Here is a 7,340-nt window from a genome sequence, read left to right as displayed (position 1 = left end):
ACCCTTTCCCCACTGACACACCTTCACAGAGCCCCCTTACTGGAATTCATACATTGTCATTTGTGTGATGACCTATCTATCATGTCAAGTTAGTGTGCTCAAATGTCTTCAGTGCAAGTTAATACACTGGGTTCTAGTCAGCCTATCTATAGTCACTCCTTTAAAGAAGATAAGTCTTCCTCATCCATCGGTAATCAGCTGCCAAGTTTTTGACACAGATTTGAGTTTTTTGCCCATTTCCACAGTTCTGTGTCCCGACCCACGAGACAGTCAGCGTGGGTTTCTGGAGGGAGGTGAGGGGACAGAAAGGGACAAGAGATGCGAAGAATGGAGACAAGACAGGCTTTCTGATCAAGTCTCATTTAATGAACATCTACACAAAGTTTTTATAGGGAGGAGAGGGGGAAGTTGGCAGGGACAAATCCATTGAAGTAGAGCAATTCAATTAACAGAATGATTATCACAATAACACCACACCAATTGATCACAGAGTAAATTCCATAGTAACACCACAATTCTATATAGCAAGTTATAAATCAATTAAGAGGTTACACTTGTATGATTACAGAGTAATACCAAAGTTTCTTAGCAATTACATGAGAAAATGAGGGAGTCTCTCAAGCGTTAAGTGCCCAGGTTAGAACAACATGTTTGTGAGAGGCTTTCAAGTATAGTCATCTGGTTAATCTCAAACCAGGCCAGCCTTGATGTCTGAAAAATAGCTTTGCCAGGAATCAGGTCTTGCTATTTCCTGGGGTAGGGGCCTACGGCTCCCGACAGTTCTGTGCTGGGTTTTTGTCTGCTTGAGTTTGCATGGATCTTATGCACATTGATGCCATTGGTGTCGGTTCATATGAGCAAGGACCAAGGAGCTAGTAGGACTGTATTTCCATATGGTCATGCACATCCTCATTGGCCCTTAACAATTGTTCTTATCCCTCTTCCACAATGGTCCCTGAGCACTGGGTGGATGGAGTTTAATATAGAAGTCTTGTACAAAGATCCACACTCATGGATTCTTATTCTCTATGCTTTGACCATTTGTGATCTTTTGTGTTCCTGACCCTCTGTTGCATGAGGTAGCTTCATTAATGAGAAATGAAATATGCAATAGTGTCCTTATGTTCCATGAACTTTAGGTGTAGAGGTTGCATTTAATTAATTAATTAATTAATCTGTTTATTATTGTTTATTATTTATTTATTTATTTATTTATTTTTGGCTTTTTGAAGCAGGGTCTCCCTGTAGCCCCAGCTGTCCTGGAACTCACCTTGTAGATCAGACTAGCCTTGAACTCACAGAGATCCGCCTGCCTCCCAAGTGCTGGGACTACAGGCATGTGCCACCACACCCTGTGGGGTTGCATTTTAGATATGCCACTTAAACTTCAGCAAGTCGCAGACAATATCTATGTGCGGTCAGTTGTGGAACTCTGTAATAGTCTCTGTCTGTTGCAAAAGAAATTTCCTTGATGAGTGGTGACTGGGATAATTGTCTGGAAACATAGAGATACATATTTTTCACACAGTAAGAAATCACATTAGCCTATGGATGTGACAGTCTTGTGGTTTGTTCTAACGTTTATTACCTCTCCACCCATGTGTATTTGGCTATGCTTACAGTACCACACATGAGTTTCCTTCCATTGAGTGAACTTTTAGTACAATTAGGTAGCTGTTGATTGCCCTCAAAGATAAAAGTGCCACAATTGCACCAATGTCATATGCTGTGCCAGTCATCAAAGTGGTTATTTGGTCTTGAAGCTGGTGTTGGACCACTGAATGACGTTCTCTCTTGGCATCTTGCATAGTGCTGTCAGAAGCTATGAGAGCTAGCCATCAGAGGAAGGGACTTTAAGGTCAGTTCAAGCTCCATCACTCTAAATTCCATGTCCAAAGTATGTTGTGTCTTCAACAATAGGATCTTAACTTCAAGTTCTGGGAGGAAATCAAGGGCTGTGGCAATAGCCAGTATAATTTTGGGTGTCTATTGGACCACTCTGGCCAGCAACTGAAAGGGAGGTTTCTCCTGTCTAGCACTCTTTCTTATGTAGTCTCATATACATATACTTCTGTAGAGATTTTGTATGTATAATTAATCAGATTTTTGGAATAGTATGATTCCTAGCAAAACTTGTTAAGTTCAAGAGACCAAATGATACCAAATGCTGGAGAGGATGTTTGGAAAGGGTAACTCTCATTTACAGTTGGTGGGATTGCAAACTTGTGCAACCCCTATGGAAGGCACTGTGGAGAACTTTTGAAAAACTAAAAATGAACCTACCATATGAAGCAGTCATACCACTCTTTGGCAATATACCCAAACGACTCATCCTGCTTCAGAGATATTTGTACATCCATGTTTGTTGCTGCTCTTTCCATAAACTAAAGTGTCCCATAGCCGATGACTGGAAAATGAAAATATGTTACACTTACACAATGGAGATCTACTCAGTGGTAAAGAAAGATGAAATCAAATTTTACAATTTAAATTTGACATTCACCCTGTAAAATCATATCATAAAATCACATCAATGCAAATGTAGTAAAACAAATCAACAATTATTTGAAATGAAAACTTAGGGAGGGAGAACCTAGTAACTGAATTAATAATAATTTCCTTGCATTTTTACAGGGAAGACTCACAATGAGTGAGACAGTAACCAACATGACAAACTACATGGAATTCTTGCTCATGGGATTCCCAGATAGCCAGGTGCTGCAGACACTGTGTGCCACACTTTTCCCCCTGATTTACATGGCAGCGCTAATGGGAAATCTCATTACCTTTCTCACCACCATAGACCAGTCTCTCCAATCTCCCATATATTTCTTTCTGAAGAATTTGTCCTTGATTGATATCTGTTATATTTCTGTCACTGTTCCCAAATCCAACATGAACTCTGTGACCAACATCCACTCCATCTCTTTCCTGGGGTGGATCATACGGGTTTTTTGTTTTGTATTTTTGGCAGACAGTGAGTGTGTCCTCCTTTTAGTGATGTCTTATGGCCGCTATGCTGCCATCTGCCTCCCTCTGCACTAAGATCATCATGAACAGAGCTGCGTGTGTGCAGATGGTGTCTGCAGCATGGCTCAGTGGGCATATTTACGGGTCCCTTCATGCCACTGGAACATTCTCTGTCCATTTCTGTGGCCCTAACATGATACATCAGTTCTTCTGTGATATTCCATCACTTCTCACACTTGCTTGCTCTGGAGAACAAATTCTAGAATATGTATTTATCATTACTAGCTTTTGTTTTGCTTTCATGTATTTTATATTAATGTTTTTTTCCCTATGTTCCCATTTTCACTGTCATCTTAAGAATTCCTTCTGCACAAGAAAGGCTTAAAACTGTCTCCACCTGCATGCCCCATGACTGTGGTTAGCTTGTTTTTCTCTTCTGGATTTGTTGCATATTTAGGTTCCACATCAAACTCTACATCATCATTGAACCTGTTCATGTCTGTGGTTTACTCTCTGTTACCTCCCAGCCTAAGTCCTGTGATTTATAGCTTAAGAAATGGGGATATGAAAGTGGCCCTATGCAGCATTTTAGGTGATATTTTAGGTAAGTGATCTGTTAGTTCAAACCCATATTAACTTTATTAGATACCTGATGTGCTATCTTCTTCTTACAAAAGATGACCTATTTTTTAATGTTATATGGGTTCTTAACATCAGAGGATTATTTTAGATATTTTCAAACCAATGGAAATCTTACAAACATTATGACCATATCAATAGGTTTACAGTAATTTTTTTTTATTTTATGGTCATATATTCAACAATTTTTCTTTTAATATGAGATTTTTTATTAATCCAAAACTGAAATATTTTATTTTATCTTATCTTGGTGCTTCTTCTCATTTTATTCCTGCAGTATTTAAAATGAAAATTAATTACTAATATACAAAATTCTAAATGATATATTCTTCTTTGGCTTGTCAAAAATGAAATTTAGCAATAAGTTTAAAGATTACTTTATTAGTTAAAGAAAAATGATCTTCATAAATGAATTATGATCTTTTCCTTTATCTCCAAAAGAGGATAGTAGGGAACAGATGTTACCTGGGGAGACATGGGGAAAGTGAGAGTGTTTGGGAGGGAGAAGAAGAAGGAGGGATGTGCAAGGAGCAATGGAGAGGGAACTGACCTGGAGGCCTTCTACCTGTAGTTTAGCTATCATAATGCTAGATGATAATATGCAAGCTGTCAAGGGAGAAAAACAATCAGGTCCAACAGAGCCATAAACCCTTATAACCATAAGGAACAGCATAGAAAACTACCTCTATTGGTGCAATAGTGGCACTGTTATCTGAGGGGCAATCAAGAGTTATTGCCAGTGCCAGCTGGCTTTAGATGAACAGCGCCTGAAAGGGGGAGTGAGGATGAAAGAAAAAACAAGAGACAGAGAAAAGATACTTGGGAGGACTTTCAGTAGAGGCTTCAGATAGCCACAGTTTGCTTAGCTCAATTAGCTTCAACAGCTGTTTTTTCCCACCTTTATCTGAGGGTCAAGGAATGGTCAAATACTTGTAGTGAATTCCACCATTTAACCATCTTCCCTAAATTATCAACATATTCCTCTTGACTTGACAGAACAATTCGGTACTTGTGTGCAAAACACACAAACTCTTGAGTCAAGGTGAGAGATCATAAAGTAATCAAGCAAGCCTTCCACTGCTCACTGCTCCACTGGCTGTGCTTATACTAATAGCTCCCAACAAGTTATCTAGCTGGACTTAAAGCCCTCTCAATCAGAGGGAGCTCATGGGAGGCACTGTAAACTCAGCCAAATACACATAGCAGGAGAGGACATAGATCCTTGAGGAAACTTTATCTCTTTCTAGAAAAATGAAATGTCTTACTATAAGCTAAATATCAATCCTTATATTTACAGAGGAGCATACTGGATACCACTCATCAAAGAAGCTTCTTTTTGCAACAGATGGAGGCTACTGCTGAATTGCACATCTGATCAGACATATATGTCTGAGAGATGTCCAGTACTAGCTGACACATCTACAGTTGATCCTCTACAACTAAGGCTCGTGGAACATAGCAGAACAAGGGGTATAGAGAAAAACTAATGCATCCATCAAACTAGTAAACTTTCCTTATATAACAGAGTGTGATGCACAAAGAATGCCACAACTTGTCAACTTTTAAAGAATAAAAGGCTGCAGCGTGTGTATCCTTGTATGGGTCTCCTTCATTGAATCCCACCCTCCCATTGCTTGGGGTCCATTTCAGAAGAGGGGGAAGAAAGATTGTAAGAGCCAGGGCTGGCTTATGACCCAGACAGTCACCTAACATATCTCTAAAATAAATACATCACAAGACAAGAGAAACTACTCCTGGATTCTTTCAAAATTGAAACACACTTTCCAAAAACAGAAGCATGCATTCTAGAACCTCAAGCATGCATTCGACAAACAAAACCATGGAAGCAAACCCGTGAATGATAAACATATTCTCAATAATGTAAGGCTTGATTTTCTCTCATCCAACCCCACCCTGCCCCTGCCTGCCTCTCACAGGGAGGGTCCAATTCCTTCACCTCAAGAGGAATAGCTACCCCATTTCTCTCATCCACCTCCACCCTGTCCCCTGCCAGCCTCTCTGACAGGCAGGCTCCAATACCTTCAAGTCAATTCCCAGGACTAGCTTCCCAAACCAGATTAACAAAACACCCTATCACAGATCCCTAAGTCCTCATCCAGGAGGTCCCTTCACTGCCAATTTCCCACCCTCTGGATCAGGCAGACATACCAGCTCAGCCAGGATTCTGGTAAGTCAGATCCAGCTCACTGCCTCCCTGACCCATTTCTCTCATCCACTCCTACCCAATCCCCTGCTGGTCTCTCTCACAGGTAGGCACCAATTCATTCACCTCAGGTCCCAGGACTAACTTCCCAAACCTGGTTAAGGAACAACCCTACCTATAGATTCCTAAGTCCTCATCTCCCCACACAGTCCCCTCACTGCCAAGTTCTCATCACCCCTATCAGGCAGATAGACCTGTTTAGTCAGGACTCTGACCAGTCTTCTACCCAGCAAGAACTTGAAATACCCACCAATTTGTCTTCCATAGCTAAACAAAAAGTAACTAAGCTACCTAAACAATATTAACAGAACCAAAATTAAACAGAAGCAGCATAGAATTTCCTGTTTGGTACATAACCCACCAAGAATATTCCTATGCTCAAACAGCAATGAAAACCACAAACCGTATGAAATACCATGAAAATAAGTTTCCAACAAAACCCATGAGTCCTACAGAAGTTCACAGTATTGAGAAGCACCCTGTAGAACTCCAAGACATAATTTAAAAGAACAATCATAAACATGATCAAAGATCTTCAAGAAAACACAGATGAACAGCTCAAAGAACTCAAAGAGGAAAGACATAAATTTCTGACAGAAGCCCAGGAATATACAAATATGCAGCTTAATGAAATATCAAAAACAATTCATAATTTGAAAAGCAAATTCACTAATGAGAAATAGTGAAGAAAACCCAAATGGAGATGAACATGGGACTGAAAAACTCAATAAACCAATTATAAATAACAGGAGAAATCTCATAAGAATAATAAATGAAGTGGAAAACAGAATATCAAGACTGGAGGATAAAGTTGAATATCTGGACTCCTTAAGCAAAGACTATGTAAAATTCAAAAAAATACAGTAATGGAATACTCAGGAAATGTGGGACAACATGAAATGACCCAATCTACATATTATAGGCAAAGAGGAAAGAGAAAAACGCTAACAAATGACATTTAAAAGATCTTCAATAGTATTATAGAAGCAAACTTCCCAAAATTAAGGGAACATATAGCTATAGAGATTCAAGAAGCACTGAGAAGACCATTAAGACATGATCAGAACAGAAAGTCACCACAGCATATCATAGTAAAAACATTAAATGTATAAAACAAAACAAAGAGAGGATACTGAAACCTGCTAGAAAAAACAAGAAGTTACATATAAAGGAAAACTCATCAGAATTATAGCTGACTTTTCAATCCAAACTATGAAAGCCAGAAGAGCCTGGAACAAAGTGTTCCCAGTTTTAAACAACCACGAATGCCAACTCCGAATATTTTATCCAGCAAAACTACCTTTTAAGGTCGTAGAGGAACAGAAAATATTCTATGACACAAATAGGCTAAAAGAATTCTTGTCTTCCAAACCAGCACTACAGAGAATACTTGAGGCAATACAAAGGACCAAAGAAAAGAATGGAAATTGAGACAGTAATAGAACTCCCAACTGAAGAAAGCCCAGGCCCAGATGGATTCACAGCAGAATTCTACCAGATGGCCAAT

General features: G+C 39.3%; 1 pseudogene; it reads left to right on the top strand.

The window, feature by feature from the left end:
* Positions 1 to 2,646: 2,646 nt before the first annotated feature.
* LOC103730634 lies at positions 2,647 to 3,582 on the top strand (annotated as a pseudogene).
* The last annotated feature ends 3,758 nt before the right edge of the window (positions 3,583 to 7,340 follow it).

This window comes from Nannospalax galili, unplaced genomic scaffold, assembly GCF_000622305.1.
Source record: "Nannospalax galili isolate Female #2095 unplaced genomic scaffold, S.galili_v1.0 scaffold3234, whole genome shotgun sequence".
In the NCBI taxonomy this organism is placed as follows: domain Eukaryota; kingdom Metazoa; phylum Chordata; class Mammalia; order Rodentia; family Spalacidae; genus Nannospalax; species Nannospalax galili.
This window is presented reverse-complemented; position numbering and strand designations above follow the sequence as displayed.